A 23,963-nucleotide genomic window follows, 5' to 3' on the forward strand; every position below is an offset into this window, starting at 1 on the left:
AACAGCACGTGTAAAGGCGCTGAGACAGGACCACATCTGGCTTATGTGCAGTAGGAAAACCAGAGGGCAGAGTGATTGCTCTAAGTGAACCAAGTGGGAAGGGGAGGGAGTGGGAGGAGACCCAGAGAGTGGCAGGGCTGGATGGGGCAGGCTCTGGGGGCTGTTCAGTGGCCTGGCTGTGGTCTGAGGGAGGCGGGAGCCACTACAAGGGTTTGGGGAAAGAGGTCACATGATCTCCTTCATGTTATTAAAGGATGGCTTTGGCTGCTCTGTGGTAGGCAAGGATGGAGGCAAGGAGATCATGCTTAGGAAGCTATGACATTCATCCAGGTAAGAGATGGAGGCTGTTTGGACCAGAATGGCAGCCAAGAGTTGATCGGAGTTCAGGTGTATTTTTGAAGGTAGGGCTTCCCTGGTGGCTCAGAGGTTAAAGCGTCTGCCTCCAATGCAGGAAACCTGGGTTCGATCCCTGGGTCGGGAAGATCCCCTGGAGAAGGAAATGGCAACCCACTCCAGTATTCTTGCCTGGAGAAGCCCATGGACAGAGGAGCTTGGTAGGCTACAGTCCACGGGGTCACAAAGAGCCGGACACGACTGAGTGACTTCACTCTCACCTTCACTTTGAAGGTAGAGCTAACGCTGCTGGGAAAGATCTCCTGTGTGGTGAGCAGCCTCTGGCTGCCTCCTGGTCCTCCCAGGGAATGTACCGTCCTCCCTCGGCCTTGAAGTGAGGCTTCAGGAGCAAGTTTGAGAAGCCCTGGCTGGCCCCTCGTCAGAGCCTTCTTCTATCCACCTTCCTTCTGTCTGTCTGCATCACTCACTTCCCTCTACCCCATTCAATGCTTGCTCACAGGCCCCTCACTCAGTGCTCTCTGTCAATCGAGATCTCCCCATTTTCCAAAGCTCAGCTCCACCCCTGCCCCCAGCCTTGCATTCTGACCTCCTCCCCTCTTGGTCCCCAGACACTAATTAGACTCAGGTTCAGAATACAGCTCTTGGGGACAGATGCCCCTCAAACACCTGTGCAGCCTCAGATCCTTGAAACAGGGGAACTGCCACCAAATGATTCATTAGCCTGTTGGGTGGCTTGTTGGTATATGGCATATCATACAAATGAAAATATTATGTTTCCTGTTAATCATCCAAGTACATCTTGCATTCTACTCTGTGTATATTCCTTTCTTTTAATATAAATGTAATATATTTGTTCCCTCTGCCCAGTCTGTTCCAGATTTCCTCTTGTTGGGCCACTTTGCATACCTGTGAGGTCCTGTTTGGGAAGTTAGGAGAGGGGAGCAGGGAACAGGCAGGCATCGCTCAGGGTTTATTTGCTTCTAACGGATTTCTCTTTAATTATTTATTGATTTAACTAAAATCATATGGTTAAAAATTTCAAGCAGTACAAAGGTCCTGAAAAGTAACCTTTCTGTCTGTGGCCCTAAATCCTGCCCCAGAGGTGGTCACTCTTACCCATCCCTTACATACCGATCCAGGGATCTCTGAAGAACAACCAATGGCTGGTAGCAGCTAGGAACTACCCTTTGAAGGTAAACCAAGGCACTGTGAGAACCAAGGCACTGTGAGAACCAGCGCCCAGCACTCCGCTTCCCTGGGCTGATGTAGTTCCCGTGCAGAAGGGCCAGTGACCGCCATTGCCACTGCAGCCAATCTGTTATTTTTATTGTTGTCTTTGATTTAGACCACATGGGCGGGCGGGGGGTGGGGCGTTGCAAAGGTTCCACATTGGGGTGGAATTGGGGCATTTGGTGTTATCCTCTTTGGCTCTGTGCCATTGAGATGTCCCAGATTGGCTGTTTTCTCTCCCTCCAAGTAGTCAGCCAGAGGGAAGTGCACAGTGGAAGGCAGCCAGGTGGGAAAAGGGGCAGAGGAAGTCTGCCCTGATCGCAGTAATACCTAACCTGCAGGGAGATTTCAGGGGGAGTTTTGCCATCCCCCTGCTCCTCCTTGGGCCTCCCAGGCTCACCTGAAAGGCAGTACTCTCTGTCTACCTTTCCCGTGGGAATTCAGCACAGCCAGCAGAACCCCTGAACTCTGCTGGGCTGCTGCCAGCAACGTTTAAGCCTTTCCCCCAGCCGGTTACAGTGACATGATGTCGTTTTTATTGAGGCAAGATTAGATTTTTTTTTAAAGTTTTTAGAAATGTAGTTCACATGATCTCCAGTACTTTTCCTGTCGCTGGAAGACTACAGAGCTGCCAATTTCAATTTGCTTCAGCTTTTATCACTAGAAGAAGCTTAAGAGAAAAAAGAAAGGGGAGAAAAGCCAGATGGAAATATTCCACTTGGCCCTGGCGGTTAACTTCAGGGTGGCAGGGGACACACGCATCGTCCCCTCTCTCATGTGTAACTGCTGTGATTAGCAAACTGAAGTCAGGCCTAACAGCTGGACAGTACACCATGTCCCAAGGGTTTTCATGCCATAGCCAGAGAGGAAATGCATGACTGGAGTCATTCATGGAATCAGGAAAATATTAGAGGGGATGCTGAACTATTGGGAGATGGATAAAATAAACCCATAGAATAGTGCTCCCTCCTCTCAGTTCTAATTGGACTCATTCTCTTCTTTGGAGGCAAGGTTCCCCATTCATTCAACCATTCATTGAACATATTTATTGAGCATCTACTGTGTGCGTGGCTTGGCTGAGAATACAAGGAGATAAGGCTGTGTCATTCATCATTTTTAAAGGAAAATTTAAGATTGCCAGTTTGCATGGATGATGGTTTTTTGGGTGCCAACTCAGCCTTCAAAATGGGTGATGTAATGAAAAATCTGAAAAAATGGGAGACTTAATCACATTGTTTTGACATCAGAGAATGATGGCTAGAGGAGAAAAGGACATGCTGAAGAAATAAACGTCTCCCATTCAACAGGAGTCTTAGGGTAGAAACGGTATTCCTGTGTCCCCACCACTGACAGCCTCTCAGATCCCTGCTGATCTGCTCCTCACAACAGCCTAGGAAGCAGAGAGAGGAAAAATTTACCACAGCTCTACCTAGCACTGGTAGATGCTCAGTGTTTGTTGAATAAATGTTGAGTAAACCCTCAATTTACATGGGTGAGGCAGGTTCAAGAGAAATCAAGAGATTGGTCCCAAGCCCCAGTAGTAAGTGGCAAAGCCTGGACTTGAACCCAAAGGTTGTGAATGTACACATCAAGGCTCATGATTACTCCTGGAGGCGCTACTCTCTGCAGATTTCTCCAAATGACCATCCTTCACTTGACTGGTGGTAAAGTGACTCTGGACCCAACTTCCTCAGAGGTTGCAGTGAGTTTTGGGGGAGTCATTTTAGTGGCTGGAGGTCATACTGACCTCAGAGGTAGACAGGGCACCTCATGAGGAGAGCCTGCATCCCTGGAAACTTTTCTCAGGGTTGAGTTGATTGGGCTAAGAACCCTGGGTATTGGGTGTTATTCCTTGAGCATGGACTTCTACACAGTCTCAAATGGAGTTGGACATATTTGGGGGGCTTTCCTTTTAGAAATCTGTGCATCTCCCCAACTTGCATTCTCTCTGTCAGTTATGTGGATCAGAAAAAGACCATTCAGAGCAAACTTGAGGAGAAAGAACTTCCCATTTGTGTCTCATGAGTTTTGATTTTCCTCTTCCATAAAGGGATAGGGTAAGTAAGTCCTAGGTAGCTTAGAAAGTGCCACCAGGTTCACAGGGAAAGGGTGCCTAATCGGAGCTGCAGTATCACTGGTCTGGAAGAGACCCAAAAAGTCACTGAGTCCCTTCCCTGCCTCTGGGGGAAGAGAATTACAGCACATACCCAGGGGCAGGTGCTGGATATGTCCTTGCTAGGAAATGCAATGTGGCATTTCCTAGCATTTCCTCAGGCAGAGGCCAGAGGAAAGGAGAGTCTATGTGAATGAAAAGGGAGATCCTGTGGTGTGAAACTCCCTCTTCTTGTTCCCTTCACCCTGAAAGCGTGAGGTAGTGCAGGAAGCTTTACCTTGGAAGTGAAAGAAAGATCTGAGTTCTGGTCCTGCCATCAACTCATGTTGCTGAACATGGTGTTCATTGCTGGCTTTCTGGGCCTCTGTTTCCCCACTGGTAGTCTAATGGTTTTCAGACAATGCCTGGGGAGGTGTTGCTTCCCAGGGAACTCAGAGTCAGAACCTGTAGATGACACTGAGCCAGACGGGCTCTCCCCAGCCCTCTTGTCCATCCGCCAGAAGGATCTGGCTTTTGCCTGTTCACACATTTTGAACATGCAATTTTTCATCATACAATTTTTGCAAAGAAAATATTCCTTTTTTTTTTTTTTGAGTTCAAGTTCGAAGCCATCAACTAAGATGGTCTCAAAAATCCTCTCCAGCTAGAAAATCTTATGAATCTTCCCCTGTGATTCCCAGGTTTTTGGATTTTGCCTCCTTTGACTTGTAGCACACTGTCCTTTAACCACCTGTGTGCTGGGTTTTGGAGAAGGCTTTTGAGAGTCCCTTGGACTGCAAGGAGATCCAACCAGTCCATCCTAAAGGAAATCAGTCCTGAGTGTTCATTGGAAGGACTGATGTTGAAGCTGAAACTCCAATACTTTGGCCACCTGATGCGAAGAACTGACTCATTTGGAAAGACCCTGATGCTGGGAAAGATTGAAGGCAGGAGGAGAAGGGGATGACAGAGGATGAGATGGTTGGGCGGCATCACCAACTCAACAGACATGAGTTTGGGTAAACTCCGGGAGTTGGTGGTGGACAGGGAGGCCTGGCACACTGCCGACCATGGGGTTGCAGAGTCCGATAGCACTGAGCAACTGAACTGAACTGATGCTGGGTTTTCTCTGCTCAAAAGCTCATTGCATCCCAGTTCCGCAAAGGATTATGGGCATGGGGAAGCTGTTGCATAGTGCTGCGGGCAAAGTACTTGGCCCTTAAACTGCTCATAGTTCAATGGGGTAGGCTGGAGACAGTGGAATGAAGAATTACAATAGTACCCAGTGTCTCTCTTCTAATATTCAGCATCAATTACTGGGACTTTGTCTTACTTCTTTCACCCACAGTCAGCATATGTAGATCACTTAGTAGATGCCTAGTGAATATTTGCTAAAAGGATTGATTGATGAATGGCCTGTTCCTCTCTTTGGGAGGAACCACCCATATATCTGTCGCTAAGGGCCTTCCCAGGACTGGAGCTATATGGATGCTGTGGGCTCTGTTTTCCTTCTATGAGCTGAGCTGATTACAGCTATTGGTGGTACGGTTTAAATTGTGTCCTGTAAAAATTGTGTTGAAGTCCTAACCCCCAGTATCTCAGACTGTGACCTTATTTCGAAATGAGGATTGTTAGGGGTTTGTTGCTGATGTCATTAATGAAAGTGAGGTCATACGGGACCAGGGTGGGCCTTTAATCCAAAATGACTGGTGTCCTTCTAGGAAGAGAAGAAGACAGAGACAGAGACATGAGGAAGAAGCTGGCCGTGTGATGATGGATGCAGAGACTGCTGTGATGCCTTGACAAGCCAAGAACATTAAGGAATGCTGACAAACACCAGAAGCTTGGAGAGGCAAGCAAAAATTCTCTTCTCCATGACAACCTAGAGGGATGGGACGGAGTGGGAGAGGGAGGGAGGTTCAAAAGGGAGGGGACACATGTCTACCTAGGGCTGATTCATGCTGATGTATGGCAGAAACCAACACAGCACTGTGAAGCAATTATCCTCTAATTAAAAGTAAATAAGTTAAAAGAAAAAAAAAAGAGTTCTCCTCTGTAGGTTTTGGGGGGAGCATGGCCCGGCTGACACCCTGATGGCAGAGCTTCTAGCCTCCAAAACTCTCATGATCCATTTCTGTTGTCTCAAGCCACCTAGTTTGTGGTTCTTTGTTTTGGCAGCTCAGATACATTAACATACCACCCCACCCCTCGTGTTATGCCTGAAAAAAATACAGCTACAACCTGTTTTTCCTTTAACCTCTAGGAATTGGTCATAGGAAAATATGTCTGGTTTGAACTTACTTAATAATTACAGTATCTCATTAAAATATTTCATTTTAAGGATCTAGCACCTCTGTATGTTGGGTCATATGTGTGGTGTGTATTGGGCAGAAACATAAACAAATCCAAAAGTAAATAACCTCCCCTCAAATAACTCCCCTGCCCTCATCTTTTCAAAAAAACAAATTTGCGAGGCTTGACTGCCTCTTTTGACCTGAGAGTTTGTACATTCGTTCAGTCTGAGACTGAGTCTCACTTTCCCTCCCGTCTGCGAGCAGGGCATGACTGTCTGGGTTAAATATGATGAGAACAATGATTCATCTTTCTTCAGAAATGATGCCACTTGCTTCTGAGTGTCTTTCTTGCCTTTTGTTTCATTCGCCCAACCTCCTGGTTTCCAGCTCTGGCCTCTCCTCGGGTGGCCTCGATCAAGAAGGCACAGCTCCTCCCCCTCCATCCCCAGGGAGATTCAGGAATTTGTGGGACTCACCTCATTTCTGGTTATTGAATAACTGATAGGGCACTGAATGTCAGGACTGAGAAAACAGAACGGCCTACCTGTTGGACCAAATGACCTCATCGCTCCGGCTGTTCTCATGGTGTCAGCTTGCACTGTCTCAGTGACTCTTTCACCACAAGCCACACTTACATCAGACTAATCATGGTCCCTGTGCTTCCAACACAGGTGAAGGACAGCCATTTAAGGTTCTGATTAAGCCTGGGGCAGTCTTGCCAAGGGAGGGGATCTTTTTTTTCATTGAAGTATAGTTGATTTATAATGTGTCGATTTCAGGTGTATAGCAAAGTGATTCACACACACACACACACACACACACACACACACACACACATATATGTTCTTTTTCAGATTCGTTTCCATTATAGGTTATTATGCTGCTACTGCTGCTAAGTCACTTCAGTCGTGTCCGACTCTGTGTGACCCCATAGACGGCGGCCCACCAGGCTCCCCCTTCCCTGGGATTCTTCAGGCAAGAACACTGGAGTGGGTTGCCATTTCCTTCTCCAATGCATGAAAGTGAAAAGTGAAAGTGAAGTTGCTCAGTCATGTCAGACTACTAGCGACCCCATGGACTGCAGCCTACCAGGCTTCTCTGTCCATGGGATTTTCCAGGCAAGAGTACTGGAGTGGGGTGCCATTGCCTTCTCCGACAGGTTATTATAAGATACTGAATATAGTTCCCTGTGCTATACAGTAGGGCCTTGTTGTTTATTTTGTATATAGTAATGTGTATCTGTTAATCCCAAACTCCTAATTTATCCCCCTTCTCTTTTTTTTCAGCCTTAAGAAAGGAAGATGTGAATGGGGAAGGAAGAGGGGCTTATTGTGCTTTAATTCAGAATTCACTGTTAACCTCTCCACCAGTATTTCCAGCCCAAGGCTTCCCTCAGCAATAGAACTGGAGAAAAGCAGCCTCTCATCCTCCCACAGATCTGACCTGGCTGACATGGCTTTCCTGCAGGGAAGGGAAGCTTCTGGCACCATTTCTCTAGCATGGGTACCACAGCAGCAACGTGGTGGATGTCTTTGATCCACAGATCTTTGATGTGGAAACGACATTCTCTCTGGGCAGATGACCAGAGGGCTTCTTTCAGGTTGTATTTGTGGAACTGCTTTTCTCCTCTGGTGCTGGCTTCCCAGTCAGTGCCTCTGAGAGACACTGCCAAGGCAAGGAGAACAGAAAATGACCTTTTATTATTTTTAATTTAAAATGAACTTGTAAATAGATGTGACATTAGTTATTTTTTAAAAATGTTCTCCTATTGTTCTTTATCTTTAAATTTTAAAATTATTTTTAGATTGACATATAATTGATGTACTGTATTATATAAATTACAGGTATACAATACAATGATTCACAATTTTTAAAGGTTATACTCTATTTAGAATTATTGTAAAACACTGGCTATATTCCCCGTGTTGTACAGTCTATCCTTATAGCGTGATTTATACCTAATAGTTTGCACCTCTTACTCTTCTACCCCATTGCCCCTTCCCACTTCCCTCTCCCAGCTGGTAACCACTAGTTTGTTCTCTATGTCTGTGAGTGGAAAATGGTCTCAAATAGCAAGTCATGGTTTCCTCAAGTTAGACTTGAAAAACTAGGGGAAAACTGAAAGGGAGGAAATTATTCTGTGGTGATGTTAATGAATGTTTATTCATTCATTCATTCAACAGACATTTCCTGCACACTTGCTCCAGACCACGTAATATGTGATGTGCTGGGGAAGTGTCACAGCTCAGTGATACTACTGTGACTTGTGCCTGAGGAGAAGACGTCTGCCCGAGGGGGCTGAGGGTCACAGGGGAGGAAGAGAGCTCAAGGAGTGGCGGGGAGAAGGGGAGGAGAGTTTTATCCTGGAATTAAAAGAATGACTTTCAAAGCAGAGGCCTTAGTTTCCCTGGTGGCTCAGATGGTAAAGAATGCATTTGTCAATGCAGGAACCAGGGTTCAATCCCTGGGAAGATCCCCTGGAGAAGGAAATGGTAGCCCACTTCAGTATTCTTGCCTGGAGAATTCCATGGACAGAGGAGCCTGGTGGGCTACAGTCCGTGGGGTTGCAAAGAGTTAGACAGGACTGAGTGACTAACATTTTCACTTTAGACGCTAGACCTCAGAATTACCTGCGGGCGTTAAAAATGCAGATTCTGGGCTCCCATTTTCAGCCTGACAATCCAGAGTTTCAGGAAAGTCCTGAGTTTCTGCATGTGGATTCTTATATACTGAGTCGGAGAGGTCTATTTTAGGATTCTGTGTCAAAAAGGATGTTTCTAATGAGAGCTGGGGGCTTCCCTGGTGGCTCAGCAGTAAAGAATCAGCCTCAAATGCAGGAGACCTGGTTTTGACCCCTGGTCGGAAAGATTCCCTGGAGAAGGAAATGGCAACCCACTCCAGTATTCTTGCCTGGGAAATCCCATGGACAGAGGAGCCTGGCAGGTTATAGTCCATGGCGTCGCAAAGAGTCAGACCCGACTGAGTGACTGAACAACAACAATGAGAGCTGGAGCCAGTGGATAGACAAGCATGTAAGGAAGTCTGGCCTGGCCCAGAGCTCCGTGTACGAATAATTCATTTACAATCGAGAACAGAGCTGATGCAGAGCTGAGCAAGAGAGTGCCTAGGACATCTTTCTGCAAGACGCAAGGAGAAAGCCCTTTGTCCCCTAACTGATTTTGTCTCAAAACTTTAGAAAATCTCCTTTCTTTTGCTGTTTCCTCCCGTCATTTCTTTCTTTCTCTCTCTTTTTTTTTTCCTCCCGTCATTTCTAAGGGAATTGTGTTTGGAAGTTTGAAGACATAAGTACAATTCCAAGGACATGGTGAGGGGGTGGTAAGGTGTGGTGGAGGGATGAATTATTTCTGTTGCCTGTTGCTCGATAACCTGCTTGGGGAAAACCCACATTTTCCTGAGGCTCCTTTGGTCAAAGGCCTGCTATGGCTCTTGCTTAAGTTGTCAGGTCATATTCAGTTGAGGAGAAAGAGGCCCACCAGCTATGCATAGTTCTTAGCTCTTCATAACAACTGGGGGAAAGAAAGGGCACAGAATAGCAGGCTGCACAGCACAGCCTGTGATCTGCCGATGTGTTCAGTGAGTAACCACAGTTGGAGAAAGTCAAAACCAGAAACTGGAGTCCCCTGCCATCCATTCATTCCTTCAACAGAAATCTTCTGAGTTGGTGGTGTTGGGTGATTGCTGGAGTCTGGGAAGAATACGACAGACACAGCCCCTGCCCTCATGGTGTCTGCAGCCTAGAAGGGAAGAGAAACTAGTGAAGGATGCATCGCAGTGAAGTGTGGCGAGAGTTGTGCCATTTCTCCCGTGGTTCCTTCGAACCCTGAGTGGCCACGCTGGGCCCAGGGCTGGATGGCTCATTGACATCATTGATCTGAGATGTCCTGTCTTGCGTTGGTTTGTTCCTTCCATCTCAAGCATTTTCTGAGCCCTAATCGTGTGTCGTGCTGAATGAGTTATGTCCCAGACTCTATGCTAATAACCTCAGAGGAAGATTTAATTAAAAATGAATAAAATGTAAAACCTTGTCCCAAGAAGCTCAGAGTCAAATGAGGGGATCAGATGAGTGAACCAATTGCTTTGAGACTGGGGTCGTGATTCCCGTGAACAGCTGTGGCCTGTGCCTTGTCACAGGGCTCTGTGGGGTTAAGGTGGGGGGTGGTGAGGGCAGAGTGATTGGCAGGGTCCACTGAGCTGGACCGGAAGCACGTGTAAGAGTTTAGTCTCCCTTCAATACTTCCCACAGAGGTTCACAGATGTCTATTTCATCATGCAGTTACTCGGTAATGATCGATTGAGTACCTATGATCAATCGATGATCTTTGATTAAGTACCTATGATTAATCGATGATTAAGATGATCTTAGAGAACCAGCAAGGCAAATCATTAACCAATCAAACCAACACCTCATTGGTCTCCTGGCAGGTGACAAGTTACAGCAAAGCCCTGGGGACTAAATAAAAAAAGTAGAAGTCTCTGTCTCTTGCTCAAGGAGTCCACCACTGAACTGAGACAGCCACACATGCTCAGTCACCGCCAGCACTCCTAGTTTAGAAAAAGACAGGTCCTGCCCACCGGCAATAGCGAGTTTCCTTCTGAGTGTGACATGCCCTGTCACCCGGGTGAGGCAGTAAGTACAGCTCTCAGCTTTTGTAACCAAATGCCAGCTCTGTCGTCTGCCAGACTGGTATCAAAAAGTAGTAGGATCTGCAGACAGCTAACTATACACATTGATAATAAAGTTCATTTTATTTCCAGCTATAATATAATATATACTCTTTTTAAAAATAGAAAAATACTGAAAAGGTGAAAGAAAAGTCATTCTTCTTATTCGATATTTTTCTTCCTTTCCTTTTATGATTTTACACGATTATGGTCATGATCATTGTAATACACCATTTTATAATTCACTTTTGCTATTTGCCATGAACTTCACTTTGAATGACTGTGTGATCTTTCATCATTGATGTACCATGATTTACTTAATACATTTAAGCATATGACTTTAAACATTTTTTATTTTTCTTAAAGACAAATTCCCACAAGTGGAATTGCTCAAAAGAAGAGCCTTATTGAGCATTATTAATATCTCAATACATATTGCCAAATTGTTTTCCAAAGGGTCATATCATATTGATTTTTTTGCTTGTTTTTCATTTACTTAATTTTTTAACTTAATTTGAAATTCAGTATTTATTTTATATGGAGCATAGTTGATCTACAATATTGTGTTAGTTTCAGTCATACAGAGTCATATCAGCTTTTATTTTGGCAGTATATGAGAGTGCATGAGTTTAAGTCGTCTGCTGTTCATCTCTTGCCGAAAACCCGATTGAAATATCGAATTAAACTCCATCCTTGTATGTGATTGGGTCAACACAAAGAAATAAGTTTGAATTTCATTGAATTATAAATCAATTTTACATTGGACTATAAATCAATACACTCTCTTGACTTTTATTATGGGCTATTACAAAACAACAAAAAAGACACTTTGGCATCATCTGCTAAACCGTCATTGACAACTCTTCCGTTGTGTTACTCAATGTCCCTTATATCAGGACACAGCCCTCTTTAAGTTCAGCTCTATTTCCTTTTTTTTTTTTAATCAAGAAATGATAGTTACTGTACTATAGTTATGATAGTTACAAAGCTCATAGTCCACATTTGAGTTTGATGGCAGTACGGGCTCTAAAACCATCTCTGCTCCTCTCTTGAAATGACTGAGAGCAGGTCCTAGGACCATTGGACAAATGTGCATCAGTATCATTGATGGCAAAGCAAGCTTCCAAGCCTGCAGCTTGTCTTTTACCCTCTGTATCAGGGAATGGGATGAGCCTTCTTGCTCCCTCCCTCGGCCTGACTTTGGGACCTGGGTGTCCTGTCAAGTAGAAGCTGAGTCTGCTTATTCCAGCCACTGCAAGGAAAAGATGACAGCCTGTTTCTAGAGGATTGGGGAAACAGAAGCAGCTGAAGAACGGCAGCCCATCCTGCTGGGTGGTGGAGGGGGAGAGGGGTGGACAGTGAGGAGTGATCCCCTGTGCAGATAGCTCATCACAGAAATGGGGGGACACAGACAGCAGGAGCTTGTCCTGCTCTGATGAGACCATGGAGCACAGTGGCCTCGACCCAGTGACCCTCATCCGGTAAACGTGACCCTCACCCACCTCAGTAGTTACTCCTCCACTCCAGCAGGAGGGAGATGGGAGAGTCCCAATCTTCTCCTTTTGAGGGCTGAGGAATACACATTTCTCCTCTACCGAACAGCAAGGAAGGGAAAATGAGGATTATCCCCAAGGGGACGTAAACGCGGTAACCAGTTTAACCTAGGTGTCTAACATAATAGTCCTTTTCTTCCATCAGTTTTGTTTCTGATTTTTTCCTCCGTTTATATCTTGAGCTTTGCTTTGTCTTTAGTTTTTAATTGTAACTTGATTTTTTTGTATCATACTATAAGTGAAGTGAAGTCGCTCAGTCATGTCTAACTCTTTGCAACCCATGGGGTTGGACACGACTTATTGACTGAGCAACAATAATATCAGTTCAGTTCAGTTCAGTCACTCAGTCGTGTCCAACTCTGCGACCCCATGGACACACCAGGCTTCCCTGTCCATCACCAACTCCCGGAGTTTACCCAAACTCACGTCCACTGAGTCGGTGATGTCATCCAACCATCTCATCCTCTGTCATACCCTTCTGCTCCTGCCCTCAATCTTTCCCAGCATCACAGTCTTTTCAAATGAGTCAGTTCTTCGCATCAGGTGGCCAGCGTATTGGAGTTTCAGCTTTGTCATCAGTCCTTCCAATGAATATTCAGGACTGATTTTCTTTAGGATCAATAGGATCAATGTTTTCCTTTAGGAACAATAATATACAAGTACATAACTGGAGGCTTGGAATTCTAAGGCTAATAACGTTCAAGGCACAGTGAACAACATAATACATTCTGTGGGTGAGGCCTAAAACACTAGAGTCAGTGAGACGTTGAGTTATCAGGTATGACTTTCCTATGAGTAGCAGAGCTTGAGCTGAGTTTGACCAGGTGTGAGAGTTCTGAGATCAAAAGCAGTGCTAGAGGTGAGAGTAATCGTAACTATATATGAATAATTGTCATTCTTCTAGCCCCTTATGTTTGTAAAGTACTGTAAGCCCCATTATACCACCTAATCCTCACGCCAGCCTTACGGAGTGGATTTTATGATCATCTCCATTTTACCCATGGGGAACTGGGCTTAGAGAGGTCAGATGGTGGATCTGGGGTTCATACCTGGGTCTTCTGGCTCCAATTTCATCTTCGTATCTTCATCTCCCATACCCTTCCCTACACTGTCTGAGCTGCGTGAGGAGAACAACCTGACTGACGAGGTAGAAGTGCTCTCAAATGCAGTGGGAAACTATGATGCTGAGGCCAGGCCAGGTCAAGAAGGCCCCCCCCCCGCCCCCCCAGCACCAGGCAGAACTGGCTTCCTGCAGAGCAAATAGGGAGCCAGAGAAGGCTTTTGAACACAATTCAAGGAGTGAGACCAGTCAGCCTGAGGGCTAGCATTCACAGAAGACTGGAAAGAGGGAGTGTGGGAACAGGGATGCTGGTGAGGGGACTTCAGGAGGAGCCCCGAGTCTCCGGATGATATTGGCTTCTTTCCTGGAAGTCAGCCCTGTGCCATGGAAACGGAAATGTTCCATCATTCACTCTCTTCATGAGTGAGTCCATAGCTCTGAGCTTTGGTCCGTGTTGTTGTCAGCTTTTCTGCTTCTCCTCACCTCAGGGTCCTCTCTCTGTAAGAACGGTTGTGATAGGAACAATGCACGGACAGTTACTGCGAGTTGGAGCAAACGTGGACTTCTCTCATATTTAATGAATATTTACTGAGAACCCGCTCTGCGCTTGGCACCATGCAACATTCCTCTACTGGAGAGACAGAAAGAATGTGTGACGGGGCAGCTGGCTCAGGTGCTCTGGGCTGAGGCAGGGAGGAAGCGGGGAGAGAGGGCTGGGGGAGGGGAGAGGGGAGGCGCTTAGACAGGGACACAGAAGATGCAGGAGAGGGTGGCCCAGGCTGGCTCCTTTCCTTGCCAGGAGATCAATGATTAGGCATGGGTCCATCCGCAACAGGGACTGTCCTGCTTGGAGGATGGCCCTGTCGTGTGATCAAAGGGTGTCTTGGCAGTGCCAGCACCCCAGCCCCGGGGAACCACTCCTTTCTGCCCTTTGGTGACCACGATGGGCCCTCTGGCACCAGCTGCTCCCTAAGGAGCTGTTGGGAGCCGCTCCCCTCCCCTCCTCCACCCGACTGCGGCCTGCTGGGGCCTCAGCGGGGAGCCCCACCCTCAGGGGAAGTCTGTGCTGTGAGGTGCGACAGGACACCTGAGGCCAGCCCCCACTGACTCACTGTGTGCCCCGGGGGCAAGCTATTTCTTCTCTTTGGTTCCTTCCGCTTTCAGAATTGGAGCAGCTTCTCTTAGCTCTGAATCTGTGAGGGTGATTATCACCGAATTGCACCGTGTGCATACGTGTGTGTGTGTGTGTGTGTGTGTGTGTGACTGGCTGTTTAATAGGGTGCTAAGACAGCAGGGGGCTGTCGTTCCCGCCCCCCAGCCCCACACGTGTGGCTCTCATTACTGTCAGGAGGCCTTAAGTCGGCCCCACGGAGATGAGAACAGACCCCTTAATTAGGCATAGTTCCCAGAGCCAGAGAGGGACCAGCCTGGGCCTGGCTGCCCTGGCGTCGCGGGGAGCCTGCCTGCAGGGCTGGTGTGGGGGAGGGGAGGCTGCGGCCAGGGCATCTGAAGGACTCAGCAGTTTACACTTCGCTGACCCGATGGCTGGCTGAATGGGGCCCTGTCCACCCCCACGGGGGTCTGGAGTCTTCAATTATGGCAATTACATCAACGGGGTCGGAAGGCAGCACTTTCCACTGAAGAGGTTCGGGGCTTAAAAGAGAAATCCTAAAGCCACTGGTTTTCTTTCTTTCTTTCTTTTAAAGGGATTGGGTTGATGGAAGAAAGCCCCCATCTGCAGTCTAATTGGGCTGTGGGTAGGAAACAAAGGCACGGCACATATTGGGGGGTAAAATCTGGCCGGCACGCGCTCCCCCGCCTCTGGACCTCTGGCTCTTCTCTCAGACCACTTTGTGTCCTGCTGCACGTACATCTCCCCCGGCACCTTCCCAAGCTTGAATGTGATGCCTTCATCTCTGAACTCTCCCAGCACACAGTGCAGAGGGTGGCAGTTGAGGCAGCACTGAACTGGCGATAGAAGAGCTGGGTAAGACCTGGGAGGAGGCACTTAGTCTCTCTGATCCTCAGTTTCCACATCTGTTAAATGGGCACAATGCTGTCTCTCCTTCCTCAGGTTTGAAGAAGACTCTACTTCCTGCTACATACTCCAGTGAATCAGGCATTTTCTGTCTCTCAGCCGACCTGCTAGGTTGGTAGCACCCCACTGTGACCCTTGTGCCAGCAGCCTGGGTGCACCTGGATGCTTGTTAGAAATGTAGAGTCTCAGGCGCCACCCCAAACATGCTAAATCAGAACCTGCATCTCCCCAAGCTCCCTAAGCTTGTGCACCAAGTTCCTGTGCACATTCAAGTTTGAGACACACTGCTCTAAATTGAAACTTACACACAATAAACATGAGTTAAATGAGTAAGTGAGAGGGAGCCTGTGGCCTTGTTCTTATCTGTAAAATGGGAATAATCATCTTTGTTCTTCCCATATGAGGGATGCTGGGAGGACCAGAGAAAGCGAAAAGTGAAAATGGAAGCCGCTCAGTCGTGTCTGACTCTTTGCTACCCCATGGACTATACAGTCTGTGGAATCCTCTAGGCCAGAATACTGGAGCGGGTAGCCTGTCCCTTCTCCAGGGTATCTTCCCAACCCAGGGATCAAACCCAGGTCTCCCACATTGCAGGCGGATTCTTTACCAGCTGAGCCACACGGGAAGTCCAAGAATACTGGAGCGGGTAGACTATTCCTTCTCCGTGGATTGTCCTGACCCAGGAATCGAACCAGAGTCTCCTGATTTGCAGGAGGATTCTTTACCAACTGAGCTATCAGGGAAGCCCCAGATAAAGTAGTCATGCGTAATTGTAAAGTCGTGTTACCCAGTCACTCACAAATTCATTCAATAAACATTTGCTGAGCAGCTTTAAAGTGGGTTTGGGATTTAGAATAAACTGTGGAAAATTCTGAAAGAGATGGGAATACCAGACCACCTGACCTCCCTCTTGAGAAACCTATATGCAGGTCAGGAAGCAACAGTTAGAACTGGACATGGAACAACAGACTGGTTCCAAATAGGAAAAGGAGTCCGTCAAGGCTGTATATCGTCACCCTGCTTATTTAACTTATATGTAGAGTACATCATGAGAAACGCTGGGCAGGAGGAAGCCCAAGCTGGAATCAAGATTGCTGGGAGAAATATCAATAACCTCAGATATGCAGATGACACCACCCTTATGGCAGAAAGTGAAGAGAAACTAAAAAGCCTCTTGATGAAAGTGAAAGGAGAGTGAAAAAGTTGGCTTAAAGCTCAACATTCAGAAAACGAAGATCATGGCATCTGGTCCCATCACTTCATGGGAAATAGATGGGGAAACAGTGGAAACAGTGTCAGACTTTATTGTTTTGGGTTCCAAAATCACTGCAGATGGTGATTGCAGCCATGAGATTAAAAGGTGCTTACTCCTTGGAAGGAAAGTTATGACCAACCTAGATAGCATATTAAAAAGCAGAGACATTACTTTGCTAACAAAGGTCCGTCTAGTCAAGGCTATGGTTTTTCCAGTGGTCATGTATGGATGTGAGAGTTAGACTGTGAAGAAAGCTGAGTGCCAAAGAATTGATGCTTTTGAACTGTGGTGTTGGAGAAGACTCTTGAGAGTCCCTTGGACTGCAAGGAGATCCAAGCAGTCCATTCTAAAGGAGATCAGTCCTGGGTGTTCTTTGGAAGGACTGATGATAAAGCTGAAACTCCAATACTTTGGCCACCTCATGCGAAGAGTTGACTCATTGGAAAAGACCCTGATGCTGGGAGGGATCGGGGCAGGAGGAGAAGGGGATGACAGAGGATGAGATGGCTGGATGCCATCACCAACTTGATGCATATGAGTTTGGGTAAACTCCGGTAGTTGGTGATGGACAGGGAGGCCTGGCGTGCTGCAATTCATGGGGTCGCAAAGAGTCGGACATGACTGAGCGACTTAATTGAACTGAACAGAACTGGGATTTAGAAAATGTGTTTTTTGCTTAGGAATAATTTGAAGTATTCTAAAAGCCTGATTTTTAAAAGAGATAAGTACAATAAAGTGTGGTAAACGTTGCCAAGTAGCTATCCTCAAAATAGAGGATGACGAGGAGGGTACAATCAATTCTCATTGAAGACCAGGGCTGGGCAGTCAGCAGAGCCTTCACCAAGGTGGTGGCCTTGAGCTCATGTCACGTGGTGTGAACCAGACAGAAGAGGGAGAGAAGGCACTTCTAAGCAGAAGCTTGAGTTTCAAAAGAAGCGGAGGTCAGGGTGGCTGTCAGTGTAACAAGAGCGACCAGAGTGACAGAGTATTTGCAGATGGCCTTATGACTTGATTGGTAAGTGTGGACAGGAGAGGTCTTGCGGCCTGTTTCATTTCTCTGGGGGCCCATCGCCTGGTTTATTTCAGTTTCCAGTTCTAGGTGAGGCCGTCAGCCTGAGTTATTGTCCTGCCTATGCTGTCAATTGCCTAAGAGGAAGTCAGTGGTTTTCTGTGTTGTTTTTTCTTTAATTTTTGTTTTTCTTTTTACTCCTCATCTGCTGTAATGATCAAGGTGTATTGCTAGCAGCAAGATCCTACTTCCTAAGATTTTAATGTAACATTGAGTACTGGGATTTAGTTAAGGAAGGAAGGTAGGTTTCTAGATTTGCCATTTATTTTCGTGACAGCTGGATAGGCAAATTGGCTCCTATGATAATTGGGAATGGAGACGTTAGCATGTTTAGGAAATGGCCAAAGCCCTCCTGCAGCACCTCTGACCTCTGTCACTGCCCTGCTCCCCTGCTGCCACCCTGCTGTGTCCACAGCAGTGGAGGACACAGACTCAGGGCCATGTGGCTTGCAGCCAGTGGGCAGAAAACAGAGGCTCAAACACCACCAAGGCCCAGGGAGCAGAAACCCTGAGACACATGGAAGGACCCGGAGTGGGTGTCAGGGACAGCGGGTGGCATGTGCAGAAGCAGGCATGAGGTAGAGTCTGAGTTCTCCTGCAGGTCAGGAGACGTGCACGTGAGGGTCGCGCTCTCACTAGCTTGCATAGCCCATCAGTGTACACGCCCTGGGCCTGACTGCCACTCCCTTAATGGAGAGGGTTGGGAAGAGAAGGGCCCGTGGTCTGGGCTCCTGGGCATGGGAGGAAGCAGCCTGCTGCACTCTCGGGCTCAATTTGCTGATCTCTGAAGCTAGAGGCAAAAGGACTTTGTCTCACTTGTATGGGACAGCGCCCTTAGGTCCTAAGTTACTCTTTAACCAGAGTTGCAAATAAGGGTTATCTGTCTCTGGCAAGGACATTGGGGCAAGTGGCTTTCTGTACCACTGCCCTCGGTGTTAGTGTTCATTCTCATTGGCAAAGGAGTGAGATAGGATCTTCCCTTTTCACTGGTCCCTTAAAGTTCTCTGTTGATGGAGGTGACCGACTTTTTAAAAATATGACTCAAGGGGGTATGGGTCTTCATGATACACTTGGGAAAAGTAGCAGCTAGGGAGGGCTGGATTCAAATTGGGCTCCTCCGCTGATGAACTGTGCTGCTTAGGAAGGCACCTCATGTCACACCTCAGTTTCCCCACCGGTACCAGTGACCAGCCCTCCTCGCTGGGTCATGTGGACTGAAGTACGCAGCACAGTGACAGCTGCTTTGCTGGCTGGTTTGCTCGGAATCTGAGTGTGACTTTCAATCCCCAGTGGTCTAGAGATGCATCTGTGGTCAGAAGGCTTTCGGTTCAAGACCATTTCGGTGTCAGAGCTGGGGCCAGCCGAGGAACTCATGTCAACCCTTCATCAGCCGGAAAAGGAAACTGCAGCCAGGAACACCCCACCCTGCAGGACCTCTGTGGCTGCCACACCTACCCTCAGACCCACACAAACACCACGGCAGAGGGAGCCCCAGTGTCCTCAGGCTTCCTGGTCCTATTCTCGGCACACACTCTCCCTCCACCTGAGTTGGCACTTGCTTTCCCAGCTTCAGTTGTCTTGCCTTTTGGACTCGATCCTTGCCAGTTGCTTGCCATGACCTTGAATTTACTCCAGAGGCTCTGATCTCACACCCAGCACATCAGTTCTTCTGTCTCTGGGGCACGTGCCGCTCTTTCCATTGGGGCCGGGAGTGTAGTGTGCTTCAGGAGGATGGTCTCCTCTTTTCTGGGTGCTGTGCTGGTTTCTGTGTTTGCATTTCTCTCTCCCTCTCTTTGGTTTTTTTTTTTAGCTGTGGGGTGCAGTCTTTAAGGATTTCTTTTGGTGAACAGGCCATATCCCTGCTTCATCAAGCATTAAGAATCTGTAGGAGGAAAAGGTATGCTCTTAAAGTGACATGAGGAAAGCAAGAGGGCTCTCTGCTTCTCCTTCAGAGGGCAGAGGGAAAATCCTGAGCAAGCCCCTGACATTGATGACTGAATCCACCTCTGCTAGATGTCATGAGGTGTCCTGAAACATTCATCTCCCTACTCTGAGCCTTTGTTTTTTTTTCTCTGAAGTGGGGGTAATAATGATTCCATTCTTAGCAACTTCATCAGATTCCTTTCTGGATCAGGTGTGGAAATACTTGGTAAGCTTGGTAAGCCCCATGCCCTTGACAGTGGGTTGCCCTGTTAGTTCTCAGCCTCATTCTGGGCTGAGGTCTGTGGCCCTCCATTAGGTCAGCTCTCTGTAGAACCCCAACCCCGTTTCCAGCCTGGCAGAACAGCGACCATGAGTTCCATCTTCTCCCTCCCCTCAGGTTCTTCTCCCAGAGTGTGCCTTGTGCTGCTAAGGAAGCTCAAGGGATTCCCAAGGGTTACTTTGCTGGGAGTCTCCAGATGGGAGCTCATGTAGCAAAGATGCCTAAACTGAGGACTCCGATTCCCATCACCCTCAGAGATAGCAGTATTATTGTCCAGGAACACATGTGGGGCTTCATGGGTGATCCTGTATTCCTGGTAGGCAGGAAAAATGCATCATAAAGGGCAGCCTTTGCTGATTGGATAGTAACCCAGCCACCAGTGGCATCTGCCCAGAGCAATTACATTCATCGTAAACAAGTCAGGAGAACTGCTCACAAACCTCTCTCAGAGGAGCAACATCGGTCTGGAAATATTTGCTAGCACATCCATTTGGTCATTTGTTCAGATATTTGTGTATTTCTTCAACTATGCTGTCTTTATCAAGCACTTACTATATGCTGAGTCCTACATGCACTGTGTCTTGTATTAGTCAAGGTAAGTTTATATAATGCTGTGATAACAAACAATCCCAAAATCTCAGTGGCTGGAAGCAACACAGGTTTATTTCTTACTGATGTTACATTCTCAGTACAACTTTTTGGGGAAGGAGCTGCTCAAGTTGCCAACCTGATGGGTACTCTACCTTCCTCTGACACCACAATTTCAGCTTGAGTCCTTAGGCTTCACTGCAGCAGGGGGAGGAGATGTGAACTGTGCGTCAGCTTCTAAGTGATTCTGTCTGAAAGTGACACCTACCGCTTCTGTCCACGCTTCACTGGGCAGAGGCCACCATATTGCCACACCTAACTTATAGGGAGAGAAGTGTCATCCTTCCCTGGGTCTTAAAGAGAGGAAATGTGGAAATTAAATGAAGGAAGACGGCAGAATATAAGGATGTGCACTTATCTTTTCCAGCGAGAACTCCAAAACTGCACCTCGCTCTTCATCTCTACCCCATTGCTAACTCCTACCACAACTGCGGACATCGTTATTATTCTGATTATTCATACGATGAAACTGAGGGTAAAAAGGGTTAAGGACCTCCTCCGGCAAGTAAGAAGGAGATGTGGAATTTGAACTTGGGACAATCTGGCTGCAAAGCCTTTGCCAGTTCCTTTCTGTCTCTCAGTCACATGCATGAAATGGCTCCGTGACTAGGTGGAAAACGTCAGCCGACTGGCCAAAGAAGGACAAGTCTGTAATTTTAGAAGAGGGAGCGGTCCCTTCCAGCTGGGGAAATCCAGTAAGCCTTTACTAAAGAGGTGGCTTCTGCCTCCAGGTTTGAAGGAACGGGCCGAATTTCGACCTTCAGAAATGTTCATTCTTTCAATCGGTTATTCATTCTGTGTGTTACACTCACATCTGGCGAATCTTTATACAATTCATTTAGTTCACACTCTTAGCTTGGTTCACTCTCTTCTTTCACAGGAGGAGTTCCAGAGTGGTGGGGGTGGAAGGGAAGTAGTTCTGAACTGGCTTTGAGGAACTTCCCTGGAACAAGCCTTGGGGAGAGATCTGATACAGCAGGTCAATTAAGAACTGAATTTTATTGCAGATTTATTGCAGCTTTCCTTCCTTCTTCCCTCCCTACCCCCACTTCCTTCTTCCTCCTACCCTCCCTCTCCTTTAGTCCTTAGTGCCTGCTCTCTGCCTGGGCAGGGCTCAGGGCTGGGGCGGGGGTGGGGGGGGGTAGGGGGAGCTAACTCTGACAAAGTTTTTGGCCCCCTGGGAGTCTCTGTGTTTAATGATGGGAGGGATAAGTTTGCATGGCTCCAGGGTCCCAGTGTTTGCCTAGAAACTCAAGAAGAAGCCCCGGTGTGGGGCCCGGTGACCCCACTGAGGGGTGTGGGTAACTGGAGTAAAAGAAAATAAGCCAGTGGAACAGAGCAGGGGGAGAAGCTGCAGGGCAGCGGAGGAGGAAGTCCCAGGCCGTTGCTGAGAGGCCCTGAGTGAGTCAGGGCCGAGCCCTGCTCCCTGACTGGGGAGGGCAGCTGGGCCCTCAGGCTCACCCAGAGGCCACTGCTGCACCTGGCCTTGCCTGCAGCTGTGCTCCGGCCTGCGGCCCGCCTTTGTCAGCACAGCCAGAAGAGAGCTCCGCTGCTTCACTGAGCTTCTCCTGCCTACCACGGCCCACTCGGGGAAAGCCAGTTTCAAGGACAGAACTCTGCCTACCTACATCAGGGATGGCTGGGACAACCACAGAGGAGAGACACTGGGGGACCTCTTTGCACACACACAGAGGCCTGGCTGTACCGGGTTGCCTTCCAAGATTCACAGGCTGCCAGCAAAGTCCTTGAGTTTTCTCCTTGAGAAACCGAAGTTCATTCTTGGGTGCCCTGTAACTGCATCCTCATTCTACCTCCAGCTCTCTTTTCCCACCATCAGAAAGACCTCAGGCCTGGAAGAGTCTCAGAGCGTAGCCTGGCCAGTGGTTGCTAAACTGCTGATCTCCACCTGGGAAACTTCTAAAGACACACATTGCCAGGCTCTGCGCCTGGATGCCCTGACTCAGTAGGTCTGGGCCCGGTCCCCGTCCAGCTGCTATTCTGTGTGCCCCACGCTCAGGGGCCCAGAGAGTACTTCCCCTGCCTGTGCTTGGCAACCAGTCTTTCCTTGTGAATTTATCGTTCTCATTAAGGGAATGGCTCTTCAAACCCGCTGAGAGGACCAACACTATTGTGTTCCCGATTGCCTGAATGCCGCCGGGCCAGGAGAGGGTTTCTGCCCTGGCTCAGTTCCCTGTCATCAGGAGAAGGAGCCCTTGCCTATGGTGGTTGCCTTGGGAAGCGTCCCCTGGGCAGTGTGGAGAGCTGGGCAGCGAGACGACCCTCACCAGGGTCCAGGTCTGCCAGGCCGAGGGGAGGGGCTGTGGAGAAGCACAGCTAACTCCCACCCACTCCCCTGCCACTCCTCATCAACACACCCCTCAGGCCACTGAAGAGTGGGCTGTCCTCTGAAGGAATCGCGACCCTGGGCATGACTCTAGGGAAGCCCTTGAAGTTTCATTTCTAAATCCCAAGAAGTGCTTGGCAAAAGGATAACAGTGATTTTGTTCCATGGGCCCAAGATGTACTCATGTGGGCCCTTGTGTGCTTCTTGTAACCGTCCTGGGAGGAGACGAGACAGGATTACTTCCCCCTCCCCTGCCCTCCCCACTCCCCCAGCAGAACAAGCCAAGCTCAGGAAGGGGGTATAGCCATTAAGGCCTACGATGCATGCAAGGTGCCCTTAAGTTGTTCAGAAAGAAATTGTGTGTGTATCTATATCTAGATGCATATAGATATACACAGAGAACAGCTGATGAAATAAATGGGGTAAAATGTAGCAATACAGGTGTTACTGTACTAATTTTGTTTTACACAATTTGGAAAATTTAAATTTGTATTCAAATAAAAGAGTTTCTTCATCAAGGTGATGTGATTTATTCAGGGACACAGAAAAAGTTAATAGTGAGACCCTGTCCACAAAAGGCCCACAGGTCACATCTCATCATCTTTTTTATTTATATATTTCTTAGACTCAAATGCCAGGTCTTGAGTGAAACTTCCTGGGCCTCCTAGACATGATTGTATACTTTTCCTACCACTTATGACAACAAGAGGACTGAATTATTTTTAATTTAGTGCCTTTTTCTCTTGCTGGACTGGAAGCTCCATGAGGGCAGGTCTTGTTGGTGCTTTATCCCTAGGGTCTAGCGCAGTGACTGGAACAGAGGGGATGCCCACCTAATAATGTTCGTTGACAGGATGAGTGAATGGACGCTGGAGTGCCATGGTTGTGCACAGGTGGACACACGCGGGCTCGTGCTTTCTGTTCTTAGTTCCATTCCTCTGTGTCATAGGCAGGCTGGGGATGCCAGGATTTAGAGGGCAGCTGGCAGTGTGGCATCCTGCCTCTGGAAATGACATCTGGGAATGAATGACATCCTTTGGGAAGAGAGGAGGCGGCCCCTTCCCAGCCAGTGCCTCCCTGCCCTCCCCACCTCTTCCGGAGAAAGAGTGATGCTCTTGCAGCAGGTGGTGAAGGGATCCC

The 23,963-nt window shown here is 47.8% G+C and overlaps 1 long non-coding RNA gene across 1 annotated transcript; it reads left to right on the plus strand.

Moving 5' to 3' along the window:
- The first annotated feature begins 17,440 nt into the window (after nucleotides 1-17,440).
- Nucleotides 17,441-23,341, plus strand: LOC138434718 (uncharacterized). Its single transcript, XR_011254839.1, has 2 exons — nucleotides 17,441-17,574; nucleotides 20,847-23,341. It is a non-coding gene; the product is annotated as an uncharacterized lncRNA (long non-coding RNA).
- The last annotated feature ends 622 nt before the right edge of the window (nucleotides 23,342-23,963 follow it).

This window comes from Ovis canadensis, chromosome 1, assembly GCF_042477335.2.
Source record: "Ovis canadensis isolate MfBH-ARS-UI-01 breed Bighorn chromosome 1, ARS-UI_OviCan_v2, whole genome shotgun sequence".
NCBI lineage: Eukaryota > Metazoa > Chordata > Mammalia > Artiodactyla > Bovidae > Ovis > Ovis canadensis.